Here is a 24,037-nt window from a genome sequence, read left to right on the forward strand (position 1 = left end):
TTTTTTTTTTTTAATCTTGCTCCTCTAGCTCTTTCAATTTTCATGATAGGGTGTCAATTTTAGATCTTTCCTTGCTTCTCATGTGGGCATTTATTACTATAAATTTCCCTCTAGACACTGCTTTAAATGTGTCTAAGAGATTCTGGTATGTTGTGTCTTCATTGTCATTGGTTTTGAAGAATATCTTTATTTCTGCCTTCATTTCATTGTTTATCCAGTCAACATTCAAGAGCCAATTATTCAGTTTCCATGAAGTTGTGTGCTTCTCAGTGAGTTTCTTAATCCTAAGTTCTAATTTGATTGCTCTGTGGTCTGAGAGACTGTTATAATTTCCTTTTGCATTTGCTGAGGAGTGATTTACTTCCAATTATGTGGTCAGTTTTAGAGTTGGTGTGATGTGGTGCTGAGAAGAATGTATAGTCTGTGGATTTGGTGGGGGTGGGGAGTTCTGTAGATGTCTATTAGGTTTGCTTGGTCCAGATCTGAGTTCAAGTCCTGAATATCCTTGTTAATTTTCTGTGTCATTGATCTGTCTAATATTGACAGTGGAGTGTTAAAGTCTTTCACTATTATTGTGTGGGAGTCCGTCTCTTTGTAGGCCCTTAAGAACTTGCTTTATGAATATGGGTGCTCCTGTATTTGGTGCTTATGTATTTAGGATTATTAGCACTTCTTGTTGCATCGATCCTTTTACCATTATGTAATGCCCTTCTTTGTCTCTTTTGATCTGTGTTGGTTTAAAGTCCATTTTATCAGAGACTAGGATTGCAACTCCTGCTTTTTTGTTTTGCTCTCAATTAGCTTGGTAAATCTTCCTCCATCTCTTTATTTTGAGCCTATGTGTGTCCTTGCATGTGAGATGGTTTTTCTGGATACAGCGCACTGATGGGTTTTGACTTTTTATCCAATTTGCCAGCCTGTCTTTTAATTGGGACATTTAAGGTTAATATTGTTATGTGTGAATTTGATCCTGCCAATTTGATGCTAGCTGATTGTTTTGCCCAAGTTGACACAGTTTCTTCATTGTATAAATGCTTTTTATCATTTGGTACATTTTTGGAGTGGCTGGTACTGGTTGTTCCTTTCTATGTTTAGTGCTTCTTTCAGGAGCTCCTATAAAGTAGGCCTGGTGGTGACAAAATCTCTTAGCAATTGCTTGTCTGTCATGGATTTTATTTCTTCTTCGCTTATGAAGCTTAGTTTGGCTGGATATGAAATTCTGGGTTGAAAGTTCTTTTCTTTAAGGATGTTGAATACTGGCCCCCACTCTCTTCTGGCTTGTAGGGTTTCTGCTGAGAGATCTGCTGTGAGTCTGATGGGCTTCCCTTTGTGGGTAACGCGACATTTCTCCCTGGCTGCACTTAACAGTTTTTCCTTCATTTCAACCCTAGTGAATCTGATGATTATGTGCCTTGGGGTTGCTCTTCGTGAGGAATATCTTTGTGGTGTTCTCTGTATTTCCTGGACTTGAATGTTGGCCTGCCTTGTTAGGTTGGGGAAGTTCTCCTGGATAATATCCCAAAGAGTGTTTTCCAGCTTGGATTCATTCTCTCCATCACATTCAGCTACACCTATCGAACATAGATTAGATCTTTTCACATAATCTCATATTTCCTGGAGGCTTTGTTCATTTCTTTTCTCTCTTTTTTCTCTAATCTTGCCTTCTCATTGTATTTCTTTGAGTTGATCTTCAATCTCTCATATCCTTTCTTCTGCTTGGTCAATTCAGCTATTGAAACTTGTTCTCACGTTGTGTTTTTCAGCTCCATTAAGTCATTTATATTCTTCTCTAAGCTGTTTATTCTCATTAGCATTTAGTGAAACATTTTTTCAAGGTTCTTAGTTTCTTTGCATTGGGTTAGAACATGTTCTTTTAGCTCAGATAAGTTTGCTATTACCCACCTTCTGAAGCCTGTTTCTGTCAATTCATCAGACTCATTCTCCAACCAGCTTTGTTCCTTTGCTCCTGAGGAGTTGTGATCCCTTGGAGGAGGAGAGGTGTCCTGGTTTTGGGTGTTTTCAATCTTTTTGCACTGGTTTCTTCCCATATTTGTGGATTTATCTACCTGTGGTCTTTGTAGTTGGTGACTTTCGGATGGGGTTGCTGAGTGGACATCCTTGTTGTTGATGATGCTGTTATTTCTTTCTGATTTTTAGTTTTCCTTCTAACAGTCAGGCCCCTCTACTATAGGTCTGCTGGAGATCCACTCCAGATTCTGCTTGCCTGTGGATCACCTGCGGCACCTGCAGAACAGTAAGGGTTGCCTCCAATTTCTTCTATCTTCGTCCCAGAAGGATATCTGCCCCATGTCAGTCTGAGCTCTCCTTTATGAGGTGACTGGATATGTGCGGATCAGGCAGCTGCTTGAGGAGACAGTCTGTCCCTTATAGGAGCTCAAGTGCTGAGCTGTGAGCTCCATTTTTCTGTTCAGAGCTGCTGGGTATGTACTTTTAAGTCTGCTACAGCAGAACTCATAACTGCCTTTTTTCCCAGGTGCTCTGTCCTAGGAAGGTGTGACTTTATTTTTAAGTTCCTGACATATTGCTGCCTTTTTTCAGAGCTGCCCTGCCCAGCAACGAGGTAGTCAAGTCACAGTCTGCCAGCAGAGGCATTGCTGAGCTGCTGTGGGCTCTGCCTAGCTGCTGTGTGAACTTCCTTGTGGTTTTGTTTATAGAGGTATAGTTAGAACTGCCTTGGTAATGGTGATCTGCCTCAGTAATGGTGGACTGCCTCTGTAATGGCGGCATGCCTCAGTAATGGCAGACTGCCTCAGTAATGGCAGACTGTGTCAGTAATGGTGGACTGCGTCAGTAATGGTGGACTGCCTTGGTAGTGGCAGACTGCCTCAGAAATGGCAGATGCCCTTCCCCTAACAGAGCTGGAGCATCCCGGGTCCAGCTGCACTTGCTGTAAAACTCTCAATCCAGTGCATTTCAGATTGCTAGTCTTTGTGGGGGTGGGACTTACTGCGCCAGATCACCTGGCTCCCTGCTTTAGCACCCTTTTTGTCTGTTGAACAGGCAGCTCTGTCTCCCAGGCATTCCAGGCTCCAGTTGAAATGGCCACTCAGATTTGTGTGAGTTTTTGTGTGGAGACCCACTGTGCTCTCAGCCGTGCTGGAAACTCATGGTGCTTTTCAGTCCAGAAATCTCCTGGTCTGTGGGCAGTAATAACTCATTTGGAAATGCTGTGTTCACTCGCCCTCTGTGTTGTTCTTGCTGAGAACTGCACTCCACAGCTGTTCCTATTCAGCCATCTTTGATTTATTCTCAATGATACATATTTTTAACATTTCATCATTTTAGTTTCTTTCCTGCTTTTTTGTTAAGACAGCCTCTCACTCTGTTGCCCAGGATGGAGTGCAGTGGTGCAATCTTGGCTCACTGCAACCTCAATCTCCCACAACAAAGTGATCCTCTCACCTCAGCCTCCTGAGTATCTAGAGCTACAGGTGGGCACCACCATGCCTGGCTAAGTTTTGTAATTATTTTTGTTAAAGAAAGGATTTCACCATGTTGCCATGGCTGATCTTGAATTTCCAGGCTCAAGTGATCCTCCTGTCTAGACCTCTCAAAGTGCTGGGATTACAGGTGTGAATCACCACTCCCAGTCATTTTAATTTCTAGTAACATAAATATTGGTAGACTGGGCATGGTGGCTTATGTCTATAAATCCCAGCACTTTGGGAGACTGAGGTGTCCCAGCACTTTGGGAGACTGAGGTGAAAGGACCTCTTGAGTACATGAGTTCAAGACCATCCTGGGCAACATAGAGAGATACTATCTCTACAAAAAATGAAAAAAATTTAGCCAGGCATAGTGGTACCTACCTGTAGTTCCAGCTACTAGGGAGGCTGTGATGAGAGAATTGAGCCTGGGAGATGGAGGCTGCAGTGAGCTGTGATCGTGCCACTGCACTCCAGCCTGGGCAACAGAACGAGACCCTGTCCTCCACAAAAAAATGATTGGTAGATGCAACCGAGACAAGATCCCTTTCTTGGGGTCCTCAATTATTTAAGAGTGTGAAAAGATTCTGAAACCAAAGGGTTTGGGTTAGGATATATTCTGAACTTTATAACAGAACACCATGGACAGCTACAGTAGCTGTTGTAACAGGGCTAGGAATGCCTAAGATCTAGCAGCATATCCAGAATTCTAGAACTCCATGTATTCACTCTTCAGATCCTAAATCATTCAAGGCCATGAAAACAACAACAACAAACTCAGAGCATTTTAAAAGATAAGCTTGGGAAATACTTATTTCTATTGATCTGTTCCTTAGGAGTAGATCTAAAGAAATGGTTATTTAAAATATTTTATTAAAATGATCAAAATAAACTGCCAGAATGACACATATTTTATGTTAACATAGAGTGTTCAGAAGTGTGATCCTAAAACTTTTGTTTAAAAAGTATATCAACTTGTCCAACATAGTGGCTCATGCCTATAATCCCAGCATTTTGGGAGGCCAAGGTGAAAGGCTTGCTTGAGCCCAGCAGTTCAAGATCAAACTTGGCAATGAAGTGTAACCATGTTTCTACAAAAAATAGCCAGGCAGAATATGTCCTAAGCCAAACACTTTGTCCTAAGCCAAACACTTTGTTTTCAGACCTTTTCATGCTCTTAAAGTAATTGAGGACCCAAAGTGTCTCAGTTGTGTCTACCAATAAATTTTTGTGGAGGACAAGGTCTCATTCTGTCACCCAGGCTGGAGTGCAGTGGCACACTCATGGTGCCACACACCAAGTGGTCCTGGCTATATGGGAGGGTAGGCAGGAGAATCATTTGAGCCCAAGAACAAGAGGCGGCATTGAGCAGAGATCGTGCCACTACACTCCAGCCTGGGCAACACAGCAAGACTTTGTCTCAAAAAAAAAAAAAACAAAAACAAAAACAAAAGAAGTATAGTCATTTGGAAGGATGGTTTTACAAAAGTATGCTAGAATTATGAGTAAATACACTGATTGCTCTTTAGCCACTACAAAAGTGTTTCCAGGGTCAGTTTTCTTGTTATAAAACTCTTCTATAATTGCTGCTTTTAAATTTTGTAAGTTCTTGATACTTCATTAAGTATGTAAAATGAAACATGTATAGAGATTTGACAGGGAGTTGTTAAATATAAATTCAGATATAGTAATAAAGCCTCTAAAAATAGCTACCTAAAAGAGTCTTGCTCCAAACTCTACTGACTGCTAAGAGTTTACTGTTATCGCTAGACTAGAAAATGTATTGTGATCATTCTGATTTTATTTCTAAGAAGCAACAATAAGCAGCACTTGGTGGCTCATGCCTGTAATCCCAGCACTTTGGGAGGCTGAGGCAGGTGAATCACCTGAGGTCAGGAGTTTAAAAACTAGCCTGGCCAACATGACGAAACGTCACCTCTACTAAAAACACAAAAAATTAGCCAGGCATGGTGGTGGGTGCTGTAACCCCAGCTATTTGGGAGGCTGAGACAGGAGAACCGCTTGAACGTGGGAGGCAGAGGTTGCAATGAGCCAAGATTGTGCCGTTGCACCCAGCCTAGGTGACAAGAGTAAAACTGCATCTCAAAGAAAAGCAACAATATTTCGTAACAATAAAATGTATTAAATCACGTTTTAAGCATTTCCCATATACTATCATTAGGCATATGTTATGCACTGAATATTTTTGTATCCCCAAATTCATATGTTGAAATGCTAACCCTAAAGGTGATGGTATTGGGGGTAAGGCCTTTGGGAGGTGATTAAGTCATGTACAGGATTCATCACCTCACGAAAGGGATTAAGTGCTTATAAAAGAAGCTCCAGAGAACTTTCTCACTCCTTCCACCCTGCGAGCTCACAGCAAAAAGATGGCCACCTATGACACAGGAATGTGCCAGCACCTTGATCTTGGACTTCTCTTTCTCCTAAACTGAGAAATAAACCTCTGTTTTTTCGAAACCTCCCATTCTATAGTACTTTGTTATGGCAGCTCAAGTGAACTAAGATAATATACATGGTAAATTTCCAAATGTTGTTAGACAAGAACACCTGAAAAATTGCATCTATTTCTTCTTTGAATTACTAAGCTGATCTTTGTGCCCAAACAAGAAAAGCAAAAAATAGAATATGAATAACGTTAATTTTATTATATATGATGTTTTCATATATTAACATAGAACATGTAAATATCTAAAAATTGGCTTTTATAACAATTCCAGCATTGAAGCTTCAAAGATTCAGGGCCTTTAGAAAAGTATGATCAAACATATTGATCTCATTTCCTTTGGGATTCACTTTATATTATCTTTGTGGATTTCTCTTTAATTGTTGAAAAGAAAATGGATATGATATGAATATGACATTTAAGAATACAATATTTAAGAATACAAAATCTCATTGTGATGTAAATCATATTTCGACCCAAGAATTCAAATGTGGTCTTGAATATTTACTGAATGATGTTCATAATCAATCCCTGAAGCAGAGAAGCTAGTCAACTTTCCTCATTTAGTAGAATAAAAGTTAAAATAGAGTTTATAAAACAATCTATAGCTTTTTGCATTTATAGTATTGCTTACCGTTCTACCATATGTACTTGATACATTATATATTGAAACACATGACATAGTCCCAATGTCCATGAAACTTAAATCTATTTGCACAGCAGATGAAAAACACATAGAAGAATTTAAAAATTAGAGAAGACTTAAATTTTAAGTCATTTGGTTCAGGTTAGGATTCAGACAAGGAGAAAATCAGTTCGGACTATTTGAAGTTGTTGAATAAGCTTTACAAAGCAGGGGAAGCAGAGCTCTGGAAACATTTATTAAGCTAAATAAGCAGGACTTAGGGATTTAATAGATAAGATATCTCTAACCACAAAAACTTCAATTCTGGTAGGAAAGACAGTGATACTTTTAATATAACATGGGATGTCTAACAGCAGAGGAATGCAAAGGGATACTTTTCTTGAGGAGGTTAGCTATGAACACTGAGCCATGATGCCTGAGCTGAGTCCTGAAGAATGAGTGAAAGTCAATCCGTTGAAGAAAATGGGTCTAGGCAGAGAGAAATTAGCATGAATAAAGTCACAGACTTGTGGGACGTCAATCAGTACATAGAGAAAAACACATTATTTACTATAGCATAAATGCAGACAAAGGATTAGGCCAGGTCCCAACCTTGTTGCCTGGATAGGTGGGCATGGGTGGTGGGTCATAGGAGCTGAGGTCAAGCTGGAGGTGAATTTGGGTCAGGGTTGGGGGATCAAGGCTTTGGAGGATAACAGGGGACTCTTGGTGTATCCATCTCTTTTTAACCCAGTCACATACTGCAATCCTGTCTTTATCATAGTCTATTTATCTTCGGCTCTGGGCTGACAAAACCCCTAGATTAAAGGTCTTGATGGTATGAACGGGGAGGACCACAGAGAGGAGGAAGCAGGAACAATTTTCTCCAGGTGGGACAAGTGCAAATGCAGGGAGTGCAGATGGAATGGCCAAGTCGGTGCTTTGCCGGGATGAGGACACAGATGTGCCTGTGTCAGAGCCTAATGCTGTAGCTTGTCCTTGAGAATGAACGAATCAATCTAAGACTGTGAGGCAAGAAAATCAGTAAATTTCAATGATACTGGGCTCAAGAATTCTAGCTTGAGTACTGGAACTTGGGCACTTTTTTTCAGGATCCTTGAGATATCCATAAATTAAAATCTGGAATGAGAACACTTATAGGTCCCTAGGTACCTACCTTTAGCTCAGTCTCTGACCCTTGCAGAGCAGAAGCTCCCGACTGGTGCGCTAAGGCATCTGTGTGCTTCAGAAAGTGTGTTGTGGAATACTGGCCCTCTTAGTCTATTGTCTCTAGCTTAAATGATTGTAAGCATCTCCCCAGGGTTCTCTCCGCTGCAGCACTTGCCACACGGCAGTCTATCCTCAACACAGCACAGAAAGACATCCTTTAAAATGTAAAAACATATTGTGGTTTATCACTCCTCTGCTATCAACCCTGTGTCAGCTTCCCACCTTGTTTAGAAAGCTCTCGCAATGGCCTTCAAAGTGTTGCATCATCTGACCTCTGTTATTTCTTTTCTCGTGTATCACACTAGTGCCCACCATGGTCATTCTACTTAATGTACAATGGCCATGATATTTCTTGACAAGTGGAACACACTCCTGCCTTGGGTGGTGGGTCATAGGAACTGAGGTCAAGCTGGAGGTGAATTTGGGTCAGGGTTGGGGGACCAAGGCTTTGGAGGATAACAGGGGACTCTTGGTGTCCCCATCTCTTTTTGGCCCAGTCACATACTGCGCTCATGTCTTTATCATATTCTATTTATCATAGGCTTCATACTTCTGCAGGGAATGTTTTTCTTCTATGCGTCCACTTGGTTCATTCCCTCTTCATTTTTAGTTCTTTGTTCAAATATCACTTTGGTAAGGTCTTCCCTGACCAGGCTATTCAAAATTGGCCAGCACTGCCATTGCTCAATATCCCCTATCATTACTTTATTTTTCTCCATATCACTTACTTTACCTGGTATATTACGCATATTTAAATAGTACTTAACATACTACATAGTATATTGATTACTAAATATTTACTTGTTTTGTCATTTGTCTCCCTTGACTAGGAGGTAAGCTCCATGCGGGCAGGGCTTTTGCATTGTTACAGCTGTTCATGGCTGAATCACTGGTATCTGAAGTAGAACGTGACAAATAACAAAAGAGTAATAACATTTTTGGATTGAATGAATAAATAAATAAATTTTGAAATAATGGACATAAAAAGTTCAATTACATTTTAAAACCCATTAATATCTCAAGAATTTAAACAATACATTCATCAATATGAGAGCTGTTGGAATATTTAAATATAATAATCAGCTACCTTATAAATTTCAAAAGATCACAAAATCAATAGTTTTAACATTTTTATTACCTAGTTGTTTAAATAAAAAGTTTCTCATCAGTGGAGACTATCAGAATTTTAAGAAATAATCATTAAAATGTATTGTTCAGGAATAAGGTAGAACCACATCAAGCATTAAAAAACAGATATTTTTAAAATACAAGCAAAAAAGAACCATGTCCAATTGATCGTTAATATTTTTAAAGATTTTATTTTAAAACATTATTTAAAAAATTATAATTATATTTCATGATATGCTGTCTTTATATTTTAGCAGTTATTCACAAAAACCCACAGATATCTTAAAATGCTTTCATTTTGTCCCCTTTTGCTTTCCCAAATTATCATAATTTATATTTGCAATTTACAATTGCAAATATATAATGACAAAATCATATAATGACAAAATCATATAATGACAAGATGATATAATGATACAATGACAAGAAAAAAAATGTCTCTACATGTTCAGTTACAGACACAACCATCATAGGCCTAGCTACACTTTGATCCATGGTTGGTTGGATCTATAGATACAGAACCTATGGATATGAAGAGACCGCTTTCATTAGCTATTAATTTTAAAAGGTCAGGAAGCTCTAATATACAGGACTTACCATGAACATATGCCTTAAAGTGTGAATATGGGCTTTGCGTTGAGGGGTGAGGGCCCAGTAGTGTCTACACTCCAGGCTAGGGGTTGAGTTGGGAAGTCTCTGGAATTGAAGTGGAAAGATAGGTAGATTCTGGCTATGAGTGGCTTTGAATGCCACAGTGAAAAGTTTGGACTTCATGGGGGTAGAATGAGTTGTGGCAAATGCTGCTCATAAAATAATAGACCACATTGAAGGCATTTCAAAGGCTCAATAATATCAACGTATTGTCAGGGGCCATTATTTGTATAGATGTGATTTTCTACTCATGATCCTCTGGGATTCAAGCCCAGAGTCACTCTCTGCCCCCATTCCATAGTGCACCACCTTCCATGCTAAAATCCACTTGATAAGGGCCAAGATATGGATGGATTTGAGGCTTCTCTAGAGCTCAGCAGCCAGGGTGGCTCCTCATAATTCAGGCCTTGGGCTATGAGGCTGAGGCAGCCCATCATCTAAAGTCAAGCCCTGGTGATTAAAATTTTATGATTTGCAGTTTAACAGCTTTTTGCTGTTTGTGCTCTTCAAGGCATTATCAGAGTTGAGCCCCACATTTAGAGCAGCATTCATCCAGCAGTCAAGGGTAATTGAAAAAGTCACCGTAAGTCATGAGCAGGGGGAATTTGAAAGTCAGCTTTACAAAGAGCAGACTTGGGCTGGAATGCAGGCAGCACCCTCTCATTTAGTCGGGAGGCAGTGAGCTCAGTGTCCTTCTGGTCCTGAACACCTTTTATCATTTGGCTGCTCAACATTCGAGGACAACTCCTCTGAAATCAAACTAGGTAGCAGGTAGCACGTCCCCAGATAAATTCAAGCCTCCTTAAAAAAACTGTTGAAAGCAGAGCAAAATGATCTCTGGAATATACCAGTGTCTTGCAACATTGCTGCAAATATACTGAAAAGTGAGATGTTATACAAATCTGGCAGCATTTAAATTTAGAATGCATGTGATATTTGAGTGGGCTAAACCTGGGTTAGAAGAGAAGGAATCTGAAGAGGCTCTAAAATCCAGGACTAGTATCTTCTCTTCTTTGAGGTAGAAAAAGAAAATTTCACTACTCTTTGGATTACCTTACATACATGAAATGACATATCCTTAAAATAGTATGCTAAATTTACATTCAGGATATAGTTTGAAAATATGCACAAACTTTTCTCAGTGTAAAAATGAATCAAAATGTTAAATATGCAATTATCCAACTGTATATGCAAAATGAAGTTGATGGAGGGGCAACTGAGTTAATTTGAATAGACACACAAAAGGACTTGAGTGAGTAATTTTATTAGTTTCTCATTCCTAGTACCAGCCAAATAACCCTGATCTTCAGCCTGGATCATATTTGCTGCTACTCTCCTCCTTACACCTAACCCTAGATGAGGTGGGTGGGCCACTTTAAATTAATTTGCTACATAAATTGGGTGCTTTTCTGGTGGTGAGTTAATTCCTAATGCATTTTGCTGATGTGATAGGGAAGCCATGCATTCTGCCATGATAGCAGGACCTGTAAAGTATGTTTGTGGCATGCAAAAAAAAAAAAGCCTGCATCGTGTCCATGACTGGAAACTGTTTTTCTTTTGGCAACAGACCCAGGAAAAGCAGAGAAAGCTGGGCTTCATTAATACTATTCTTTTGATCATAGCTCACCATAACCTTGAACCGGTCTCAAGTGATCATCTTGCCTCGGCCTCCTGAATAGCTAGGACTAAAGGCAGGCACCATCATGCCAGCTAATTTTATTTATTTGTTTGCTTATTTATTTATTGGTAGTAACAGGGATCGTACTACCAGTTTCAAGGTAGTTTGGCCTCCCAATATGCTGGGATTACAGATATGAGCCACCACACCTGGTCTCATCATTATTACTACTATTATTATTTATTTTGAGATGGGGTCTCGCTCTGTCACTCAGGCTGGAGCACAGTGGTATGATCTTGGCTCTCTGCAACCTCTACCTCCCAGGTTCAAATGATTCTCCTGCCTCAGCCTCCCAAGTAGAGTAGCTGGGACTACAGGCCTGCAGCACCTTGCCCAGCTAACTTTCGCATTTTTAGTGGAGACAGGGTTTTGCCATGTTGGCCAGGTTGGTCTCAAACTCCTGTGTGATGGGTATCACATCGGGGTCACCACCTGAGATGTTGATCACCACCTGCAGAGGTCTGTCCTGCAGACCTTAACTTAGCAATGGATGGATGAATGAAATACACTCTCACACACCAGAGTACAGTGAATTTGAGTGGGCCAGGGAGGTCGTTAGCTGCTCTCAGAGGGCTATTACAGCTAACTGATCCCTGTTTCTCCTTTCATTTATTCAGTACAGATTTAATAAGAGAAGTTCTAAGTCAACTCACTTGTGGATAATTAACATGGTTAAAAGAGTGGCTTTATGAATGATAAAATGTCTTGGTTCTGCGACCCAGAATAAACATCATTAGTGGGTAATTAATTCCCCTTCGACCTCCCCCCTGAAAGGACCATCCAGCACAAAGTTTACATGAGTAAACAGTTAAAGACAAAGGGATGTGGGGTAAACAGACTTAACTGGGGAAGCTTTATTATCCTAATCTTACCCTATGTCTTAAAGTTCTAACATAAGAACTGGCTGCCTTCAGCCCATTCAATTAAAACCTTTCAGCCTTCCAAAAGGTTTTAGACTATAATTTATAACTTTCCCTAATATTTCCCTAATATTTTGCTAGCCATCCCAAGTGAATCCCAACACTACTGACCTCAGGTGATCTGCCCACCTTGGCCTCCAAAAGTGCTGGCATTACAGGTGTGAGCCACTGCCCCTGGCCACTGGCATCATTTAAAAAAAAATGTAGTTTGTACTTCAATATATTATTTTAGAAGAGGGGAGGGATATTAAATCTTTATTATAGTGCCTCAATTCTTCAAGGTTACAGATAGGCTTGAGTTCTATAATATTTCATTTTCATAAACATGTCATATATTTAATTCAACTGTGCTGGGACCTAGCATTGAAGGGCAGGACCCAGAAGGTTTATGAGTAATTCAGAGAGTAATGAATGGCCTTTGGGAAGCTGTGATATTTAGAAGTGACAGCTCACAGGGTCAGTGCAGAGTTGAAACAAGTGGGTGGCAAAGACTAGGCTACTGTTAGAATGAAGATGGCTGGAGGACAAGCAGGTGCATGGCCATGTTTTATCTGGAGTACATTCATCCGTGGAACCACCCCCCACCCACCGCCAAAATACAGCTTCCACAGGTTAAGCTATTCTTTAGCCCTGTTTGGGTCATATTCAGCCAGTCAGGTAGCTCACCACCTCCCTTTCCCCTGCCCATAACACTCGCAGGATATGTCGATCTGTAGAGAGTTTGAAATCCAGAACATATGTTCCAAAAAACTGAAATTACACAAAGGTTCTTGAGCCACCAAGGAAGTCCACAAAACCTCACTTAACCCAAAGGTCACTGCAGCATTACTAAGCATTAAGAGGGACCTAAGACCTTACCATCATGTAGAACATTTCTATTAAAAAAATTCCATGGAAAAATGCCAGAAGCACACAGTGCCTTACCCCAAAAGAGAGCCAAACCCCTTCTGATAGACTAGCTGGGCAGGGGGCATGAAAATTTCTTGAGACCAGAAGAGTAGGATGTGAGGTTGGGACATAGTGCCTCTTATTTTCAAAGGGTGTCAATTGGCCTGTGGGCTCAGTGAAGAAGGGCCCTACAATAAAGGAATAGTGGCTTCCTGGGAATGGGTAGATGTGGAGGCAGCACAGGTCACACATTTGCTATCCTTGGGCAAAGATGTAATTCAGAGTCTGAATGTCATCAGTAGAAAGGAATAATGGCTTACAACATGTTGGTGCTTCTTGAATTGCTATACGTTTAACTAATTCTCACAGCATAGGAGGCTGATATTTTTGTAGGTCAGAGCTAGACGATATTTTTGTAGGTCAGAGCTGGTCAAATACTATCATTTTGACATGTTTAAATGACCATTTTACAAATTATCCCACGTTGTGGATTTGAAAGGATTAATAAGTGCCTCACATCATAAAGCCAGTAAGTGGCTATACAGGTTGAGTGTTCTTGCAGGAACAAATGGAACACTTTTGTGTTGGGAATGGCTGACAACACGGAAGGAAATGCTTTACAAATAGAGTTAAGGGAAACCAGCAAGGATGGAGGAGGTTCCTGAAAAGCCATCGTAGAGAGGGGTGATGACACCGGGGATGGGGCTGGAACTGCAAGCCAAGGGGTGAAATGAGCAAAATATGAGAGGTTGGGAGGAGTTTTGGAGAAAAGAGGTTAAAAGTCACCATTACTGGCTGGGTGTGGTGGCACACTCCTATAATCCCCACACTTTGGGAAGTCGAGGCAGGAGGATCACTTGAGGTCAGGAGATCGAGACCAGCCTGGCCAACATGACAAAACCCCATCTCTACTAAAAATACAAAAATTAGCCAGGTGTGGTGGCACGCACCTGTAATCCCAGCTGCTCAGGAGGCTGAGGCTGGAGGATTGCTTGAATCTGGGAGGCGGAGGTTGCAGTGAGCCGAAATCATGTCACTGTACTCCAGCCTGGGCGACAGAGCGAGACTCTGTCAAAAAGAAACAAAGGGAAAAGAAAAAAGTCACCACTACTTACGCATGGCTTTATAAGAGGCAACAGCATTTTTTCTTTTTCATATCTAAAAGAACTGAAGTCAGGTGTTTTTCTTTTTAACACATAGTGCCTGTCAAAATTTTCTGCAGGAGTCATTCTGGACACAGCAGGCATTTCATAACCGATTGCAACCGAATGACAGCTAGATATTAGTCATGAGTTCTTAAATAGCATTCATTTATCACAAAGCCTTAATTAATGGGTGCCCGACTGGCCAGCACACTCAACTAGATTTCTGTCTGCCCTTCATCTCCCACTCACTACCAGTGTATCTCTAGGAGGAAGAGGAATGACAAGCAAAGAAGTTCATATCAGATTTTTAAAAAGTCATCTATATCCAGAGCTGCAAGGTCTCCGTAAGTTCCTGGACTTGGCCAGTCAAGCCTGTCATTGCTCTTGACCCTTCTGCTTCCTGCTTGTCTGTAGCCAAGCCTTTGCACTGCTCTGACCACAGTATGCATGTGCGCCCACCTGTGACGATCACCTGGTGCTGGGCTCACTCTGGCCTCTGCAGTACCCTCCAGGGAAAGTCAGATGCAGACCCTGACGGTGCTTCTTGGTGCCTCCTGCTCCAGTTGCCCCTGGATCCCAATGTGTCCACATTTCTCCACTGTCTACTATCTCTGGCATTGATAGGTAGAAAACTCTTCCTTTCCCAGAAATGATCAGAAGCAGCCTGGGAAATCATTCCTACGCAGGGAAGCCATGCTTACCTCACTCCTCCTGCCCTGTTTTAAGACACCTTTGAGGCTAAGGAAAACCTCATCATTTTAAAATCTGAGTGACAGCATCTCAATCAGTAACAGTGACATCCCAGGCTCACCAGTTTCCCAAGATGTGCCTGATAATCTGGGACACAAGGGAGGTAATGTCCTGCTCCAGATGGTCAAGTCTATTTCTTTTCTCAAGAAACTTCCCTTTGCCTTAAATCCAAGTTCTTAAAAGTCAAAGTACTTATTGGACAGGAACCGTATTTTGTTTATTTATTTATTTTTGAGACAGTCTTGCTCTGTCATCCAGGCTGGAGTGCAGCGACGCAATCACAGCTCACTGCAGCCTCAACTTCCTGGGCTCAAGGGATTCTCTCACTTCAGTGCCCCAAGTAGCTGGGACTGCGGTCGTGACTTATCAAGCCTAATTTTTATATTTTTTTGCAGAGACAAAGTTTCACCATGTTGCCCAGACTGATTTCGAACTCATGACCTCAAGTGATCCACCTGCCTTGGCCCTCCAAAGTGGTGGGATTATAAGTGTGAGCCACTGCACCCAACCTGAACTGCATTTTATGTTCCACTTTTATGAGAAGGTCGTATAAAGGACAGGCTACTATAAGGAATTTATTCCGAAAAGCAACTTTGGAGCTCTGTCCTGTGATCAGTACTCAGTACTCATCCAAATGCATTTCCTGCCCTTCTGTATCCACAACACTGTGTGGTGAGAAGAGATCTCACATGAAGACTACCATACGTGGAAAGATCCTGGGTGTTCTGAATCATGAAAGGAGAAGTTATTCATAGTATTATTGCACTTAGAATATGACATGGTATTGTCATTCTTTAGACATTTGTAACTCATGTAGGAAATAAATGGTTTAAACTAATCAAAATACTCTATTCCAAACACTTCTGCTAATGGAGAGTTTTAATACAAATTCTTAGTTCTATCTTTTCAAATAGTTCCAATTATTATTCTATTGTACTTGAAGAAACAGCTCTTCTATTTAAAACTCTCCTTACATGAAAACAGTGCTACTAATGTGATATAAATCTAGAATTACACAATGGGCACACTACTACTTAAGAAATCCAGTTTTTCTCCAAACCTTCTTGCAGGGTATCCTAAGCTACTCCCTAAGACTGACTTTTATTCTGTGATTTGTTTTTCTATACCATTACTAGAGATAGGATCCCCCACTACCCCCATCACCGGCCCCAAGTCACAGAAATCCTTCCTTTGCCTCCAAGCCAATCTTCTCGTTAAAGTGTTCACTTCAGACCGAAGGCTCTGCTCCTTCTGGCAGCAGGAGTTGTAACCACAAGTAGTTGGTACCCAGCCATCTGCACTCAAGTTCTTACTCTTGGGACATTTCCCTTACAGCCCTGCTTATCTTCATTCAATGCTCATGTAGGTTAAGTTTCCCAGTTATCAGAGCAGGAGACAGAGCCAGCAGTAGATGGCTATTTGGAAGGCATAGGGCACCAGACCGATGGAGGAGATGCTTCTATTTTCTGAGAGTCCTGATCTCCACCCTGCCACCTCCTTTGGTGTCTGGTGAGCACTGTATATTCTTCAAGTATCACTTCCAATGTCACTTCTTTCATCCCACCCAGGACAGGATCTTTCTCCTCTGAGTCCCTAATTTCCACTCACCAATACTATACCTCCTAGCTCATTACATTGCATGTTGATTTTTCGTTCTCCCATGTTCCTCTTTGGGAACATTTTTATAAGTGGCCATGATTCATTCTTCTGTACATTAGTTTATTTTCAGGCTTTATGAAGAGCCTACATTTAAGGCCTATTTAGGGTGATTACAAGAAATCAACGCCGAAGCCCTTTTTTTGGCATCATTAAAATATTTCTGATTATTATTGGTGTCTCCTTGGAAACTTCTTTCTGTCACTACAGTTACCCTTATCAATGTTTCAAGGTGATGCCCGCTGTCTCAGTGAGACACAACTTCTCTTACTGGAGCCATTACTCCCATCACTACTGATGGAAATCAGTTTTTGCTTTCATTATTTTGTCATCCATCTTTTCGTTGTGCTTCTGGGATTCACCCCACTTGATCTCACAGACTCCTAGTACATGGGAAATCATGGAATGCAAGCCTTTGGCACTTAAAACATTCCTTATGGGGACTCAGAATATTTTCTTAGTAAATCTCTACAATAATTTGTATGTGGATGAAGTAAGGAGTTCATCTTCTTTCAAAGATGAAATTGAATTGTAGATCAAGAAACTTGTCACTAAGCGTCTCTCCTAAATCAGTGCTCTTTCCACTAGGACAGTGGTTCTCAAAGTGTGGTCTCCAGTGGTATCAGTAGCACCTGAGACCTTGCTAGAAATGAAAACTCTCAGCCCTTGCCCCAGAATTCCGAAATCAGGAATCTGGGGCAGGAGGCAGGGCAGGAGTTTGCCAAGCCCTCCAGGTGATTCTGATGCACGGTCAGCTTTGAGAATAACCAGATTGTCCACCTTTGCTGCACATTGGAATCATCTGTGGGGCTTTTAAAAATAGTAATGCCTGGGCCCCACTCCCAGACCAATTAATTCAGAACCTCTAGAATGAAGCTTACGCTTCAGAATTTTGAAGGAAATCCGCAGGAAATTCTAACGCAGCTAGCCTGTGATTCCCTTCTGCTTTAATCCTCAATAAGCATTCCCAGAAAAGGTCTCTGACATGAATCCAGTCAAGTACACAAATGTTCTACAGCGTTTGGAATGTGATCACCTGTCAACTCTCTGTGTAGTCATACAAAATGTGTTAAGGCAATTATAAACCCTTATGTAGAATATCATTATTTCTAATCCACAAATATATGCAATCCCCTAACCATATACATATACACCTTTCAATAAGATATGCAATAATCATAGGAACTTGCATATTTAGGTTTTAGATTCACACACAGTGCACATTTACTACGTGTTTAATATGGACAGGCATTATGCCAGCCATCTCAGGTTCACCATTTCACTGATATATTAGCTAAATTCTCACCATAGAAAAGCATGAACCACCTTCATATAAGTAATCACGTTTCTTTTTTTCTCCCTCTATAAAATGAACGTTGACCCTGCTGCAGGGAAGGATCCTAGATACAGCCATATCACTTGAATTACATCCCAAGGAAAGGATATTGCAGCTTCTGAACCGAACTTCCCCAAGCTTAGGGCTACTTTTTCTTAAACAGAGGCAATTGCTATTCCTGAGATAAACCAGTCTGAGTTCTCATATACAGATAAGTGAAGCACAGTGTTGAGGGGAGTGAAGGAAAAATACTGTCACTACATCAAACTACCATTCTACATTTTACAAAGAATTTCCTTCTTGCTCATATACTTTCTCATATAGCTGAAGGGTTTCATTAAAACTACAACCACCTGCGTGGCTGGCTATGCGCCCCTTTTAACTATGGGTAAACTGAGACTCGGAATGTCTAGATAATTGGCCTAAGTGACAAAGCTAGTATACGGCAGAGCACAGGATTGCTGCCTTCCCAGTCTATGGTTTTTGTTCGCTTTTTTTACGTCATGTTTGATCAAACGGAAAGAGGTCCAGTGATAGCTTTACGTGAGGGAGGTAAAAGTTCAGCAAATGTAGAGAGTCTTCAATTATACTATGGTAACACAAAATTACTTACACAGTATATGACACAACACCCTTAAAAAGCAAATGCACAGATTACATTTGTGCTTATGTGTGTCTAAGGAGAAGCGTCTACATCTGTAAACATTTAGCATCAAGTGTTACTATAAATAATTTCATTGTTTGTAATAGAAACTAATCTATCACCATTCTAATTAGAAGGTGACTAAGGAAGCAAGTATTTAACAAAAGCATTTGTAACATTTGGAGATTTTAACAATGGCTTTGAATTTCCAGGAAAAAGTCAATTTCCCAATTTTCTTCTCATTTACGTATCTCTCACTCTCCATTATTCTCAGTTCTTAAATTATTGATATTATTTCTTAAACTCTTTTTGAAAAAAATATAATGGTGATAGACATTTGAAGAAACTTTGTCTATAACAAGAGTTTACAAAAATAGAACAGCACAAAGAAGAAAAAAATCACTATACAATCGCTCCTCAGAGAAAAATCACTGCTACATCCTCCCAGGCATTTTCTGTGCAGAAATAAGCTTCTGTGCTTAATTAGCACCATAATGTATAAACTCGTTTATCCACTTTTTCACTTAACATATTAAGATGATTTCCTCTATCAGGCTGGTATGCTATATTTTTGTTTTTGAGACAGTCTTGCTCTGTCATCCAGACTGGAGTGCAGTGACATGATCTCGGCTCACTGCAACCTCTGCCTCCCAGGTTCAAGTGATTCTCCTGCCCCAGCCTCCCAAGTAGCTGGGATTACAGGCACCTGCCACCACGCCTGGCTAATTTTTGTATTTTCACCACGTTGGAAAGGCTGGTCTCAAACTCCTGATCTCAGGTGACCTCCCTCAGCTTCCCAAGGTGCTGAGATTACAGGCATGAGCGACTACACCCAGCCTATTCTATAATTTCTGGTTTCAATGCATTCTATTTTATGTAATGCCATAATTTATTTACAGATTTCATTTTGCTATTTAGACCACTTACACTTCTTGGATTTTATGAGCAACACGGAGCTATTCATCATTGTACATTAATTGCTGTATACTTCTGTGTCTTCTTCAGGAAAAGTTCCAGGAGTTGGATTTGCTGGGCTGAGAACTTTGCAAAATTTAAGACTCTATGTCAGTATGAATGTTACTCCAAATCACCAACTTAGATGCTCACCAGCAGTGTGCCCACATGGCTTCTGCTTGGCATTCTCCGCAAAGCTTAGAATTAGAATTATATTGGCCAATTTGTTGAAATATACGCTGCATTAACACGTGTATTTCTTTGTCATTGCTTGTGTTCAAGGATAATTTAGATTTCCGTATCATTCAAGGAGAATGACTAAGACTGGAATTCAGCTGGAAAATATTCTGGCTCCTCCTTATGGTATGGATATTCCATAAGGCATATGGTATGGTATGGTATCCATAAAGTATATCCATAAGGTATATGGTATGTTACTCTAGAGCATAATACATGCTCTAGAAATCCATGTACTATTTTTGTAGATAAAATTTTCCTTAAACTTGTAATATGGAAACAATATTCCTAAACTTGCAATATAGACCAGTCTCTAACAGGTTGCATTTATTTCAGTGTAACTTGGGAGGCTATTCTGTGTGTGTGTGTCTGTATTCAGAAACCCACTCCCATTCCACTTTAGGATTCTAACTTAGAATCTTTCCATGGGGCAAAGGCAATGTTAACGGACTGCTTTTGTGAGCTGTCTGAACTCCATGGTCCTAAAGTTCTTTTGAGCTTGAAACTTCTTTGATTTTTGAGCATCACTAATAGCCTTGTGGTGAGATTCCTGAGGACAGAAACGGCCTACTTCCTAGGCCAGCATTTCAGTTAGAGCTTAGCTGGCATCATGGAACAGGAAACTCCACGGAACATTTAGGGATCAGCTAGTACAATTTTTTCTTTATGAATAAGTGAACTGAGACTCAGAGAAATGAAGTCAACTACTTAAGATCTCAAATCTAATCATCGATGCGTTGATACTTTTAACCAGGACTTCTTAGTCCTAGGTTCTTTAGTCCTGGGACGTATTTCCTTTCATAGAAGTGAAAGAAGGCCCACATCCGTAAATCCAGCACTGTGGGAGGCTGAGGCAGGAGGACTGCTTGAGCCCAGGGGTTGAGACCAGCCTGGGCAACATGGCAAAATGAAATTTTTTTCTGAGTAGCTGCAGTTCCAGCTACTCAGGAGGCTGAGATGGGAGGGTCATGAGTGTCCAGGAAATTGAGGCTGTAGTGAGCCATGATCGCTCTACTGCACTCCAGCCTCGGCGACAGAATGAGACCCTGTCTCAACAAAAGATAATGAGGGCTTAAAAAAATAGGTATTTTTGAAGTTTAACACAGGATAGAGAAAAATGTTTGCATAGAGATGAAAGAATAGTAAGTAACCTAAGGAACACTCCTGCCTAGCACCCTCAGAAAGCCCTGTGGGAACCTCCCTTATCACAACCCTCCTTCCCTGATTTAGAAGTAACTACCATTCTGACTTTTGTGTTAGTCATTTCTTTGCCTTTTGGTTTTTACCACCTACATAGCTTTCCCTAAATAAGTATCTTTTGGGCAGCCAGCAAGAACCCAGCAGTGTAAGGAAAGGGTACATTCTATTGTCACTTGGAAACCAACCTGCAACTTCAAAGTTGGAACTTTGGTAATGATCATGATGATGATTTCACTCTCTGGAACCCCAGCTATTTGTAAGCTTTTTGTAGAGTGCTTTTATCTTTTCTTGCATTTTTTTCCATTTTTTTTCTCCTGCATTTTTAGATTTCCTCAAATTCCCAAGCATTCTACTGAAATTTTCATTTCTACCAATATGGTTCAATTTATAAAAGCTTTCTTGTTCTCTGAATGTTCCTCGGTAGCTCTCTGATCTCTTTTTATGGATGTGGCGTCCTCTCTGATCTGAAGCTATTAGTAATCATTTTTCCTTTTTTAAAATCCACCTTGCATAGTCTGTTTTTTCTTTTTTTTCCTCTTGCTCGTACCTTCCATGAAAGAGGCTTTTCTCTGATGCTCATAAGAACAGGAGACCAAAGAGCTGGCTGGGACCATGGAGCACATGGTGGGGCGGTGGCCAGTGTTGATCTCAATAGTAAGAACTTTTGGAAGGTTGAGATGACAAATGTATTTTTTTATGGTAAGATATTACATGAAGCCTGTCTCTTTAACCATTTTTAAGTATATTCTTCAGTGGCATTAAGTACATTCACAATGTTGTATAACCATCATTACTATTTTCCAAACAGTTCCATCATCCATGAGTCATCGTGCCCATTAAACAATAACTCCCTGTTCTTCCCTACCAGAAGCCCCTGGCAACCACCATCTTTCTATCTCTTTGAATTTGACTACTTTATGTACCTCATATAAGTGGAACCATATAGTATTTGTCCTTTTGTGTCTGGCTTATTTCACTTGGGATAAGTTTTCAAGGGTAATTCATGTCGTAGCACATGTAAGAACTTCATTCTAGGCCACGAGCAGTGGCTCACACCTGTAACATCAGCACTTTGGGAGGTCAAGGTGGACGGATCACCCGAGCTCAGGAGTTCGAGACCAGCCTGGACAACACGGTGAAACCCCGTCTCTATTAAAAATACAAAAATTAGCCAGGCATGGTGGTGCATACCTGTAATCCAGCTACTCAAGAGGCTGTGGCAGGAGAATCAATTGAACCCAGGAGGTGGAGGTTGCAGTCAGCCAAGATTACGCCACTGTTCTCCAGCCTGGGCAACAGAGTGAGACTTTGTCTCAAAAAACAAAACAAAACAAAACAAAACAAAAACAACAAAACCAAAACCAAAGAAATTCCTTCAATCTCTGTTATGGTTAAGATTCCATTGCGTGTATATATTTCAGTTTGCTTAGCCATTCACGTGTTGGGCTGATTTCACCATTTACTATAAATAATGCTGCTATGACCACTGGTGTATCTGTCACGTTATTAGACATATACAGTTCATCCTGTAGAATATGGAAGAAAAAAAGGTGGGACACAGGATGATATGTAGTTTTAACTCAAATTTAGGAGTTCAGAATTGAGGCTTGGGGAATGAGTAAGGAATATCACCAAAGGATTTTTGGTTGTGTCATGATGACAGCTTTAAGACTGACAAGTGGGCAGCCTAAAAAGACTGGGGGCAGAAGGTTGCAGGTGGTGGTAGTGGAAGTGGATGAATGGAACTTAGAGACCAGTTAGCAGCTGATCAACAGTCCAGGTGAGAGATGACGAGGGCTTAAAGTAGGATGATAAAGGAAGGTTAGATGTAACGGATCTTTCGCACTGCAAAGGAAGTAAAGGAGTCAAAAACCAACCTCAGGGTTTTAAGCCTGTATTACTTACCCTCTTACCTCTGACATGCCCAGACTGAAGAATTAATGACTTTGAGAAAGATGTTATGAAGTGGTTAAGACTTCCCTTATCCACAAATGGTGTATCTAGTGAAATTTACAATGTGACTTTTTGAAATAAGGAGACTCCAGCTTCCAAGACCACTTTCAAATATACGTAAAGTTTAGAGCTCAACAATAATAGATCTCAACCTGATGTTAACTGAACTGAGGCCAACATCAGCACATGTAAAATAAAGTGTCACCTTTTCTAATTAGAGAGCTGAAAGCAACCCATCATGTCTAATGGCAGATTCTGGGAGTGACCATCATTTGCTGAGGGATGCTTCCCAGTGACTGACTCAATGATAATGGCATAATCATGAGAGCTGCTGAGGGAGCTGAAATAGGAACTGTTTCCATGGGGAGCCACTCCCCCACACTTGCTGGGCTTCAGAGAAAACTCAGGAAAAAACTGATGTTTCAAATTTATCTTAGCAAAGTAACCTGTATCAATGAGTTCATTCATTCATACAAATATTGAGCACCACTCAGGGAGGCACAATGCTTGGATGTGGGCCATCTGTGAGACCCATGGCACGCAGAAGAGATTCATTCAAAGAACTGGGCAGAAAAATAAAAGTTACAATCATGAAATTTGCTACCAAAAATGTTGCTTTGAGAGTGTATAATAGGCAAAGCTCATATGTAAAATCAGGAAGGGAACATTTGAGCTCAGATCTACAACAGAATTTGGGACCCAGTAAAACAGGGCTGAGGATAGTTCCAGCACTTCTCCAGCGCGGGGGAGAGGGAGTGGGATCCCAGAGTAAGCGGACACACTGTTGCCTCTGTGGTTGAGAAGTAGGTGGGGAGCAGCAAGTCCATACAAGGCTTCAGAGGCCAGGTTAGAAGAATTGAGGCCTTTCTTGGCAAATAATTTACAGCTAAGTTCTCAAAAGCAATTGCCACGAAAACAAAAATTGGCAAGTAGGACCTACTTAAACTACAGAGCTTCTGCACAGCAAAATAAACTATCAACAGAGTACACAGGCATCCTACAGAATGGGAGAAAATATTCACAAACTATGCACCTGACAAAGGTCTCATGTCCAGAATCTATAAGGAACTTAAATCCACAAGCAAAAAATAACCCCATTAAAAAGTGGGCAAAAGACATGAACAGACATT

At 40.6% G+C, this 24,037-nt stretch overlaps 1 pseudogene; it reads right to left on the reverse strand.

The window, feature by feature from the left end:
* The window catches only part of LOC116561353, a 28,458-nt pseudogene extending 11,868 nt beyond the window's left edge, over positions 1-16,590 (reverse strand).
* Between the last annotated feature and the right edge of the window lie 7,447 nt (positions 16,591-24,037).

This window comes from Sapajus apella, unplaced genomic scaffold (genome assembly GCF_009761245.1).
Source record: "Sapajus apella isolate SASKATOON/1434 unplaced genomic scaffold, GSC_monkey_1.0 scaffold29, whole genome shotgun sequence".
Classification (NCBI taxonomy): domain Eukaryota; kingdom Metazoa; phylum Chordata; class Mammalia; order Primates; family Cebidae; genus Sapajus; species Sapajus apella.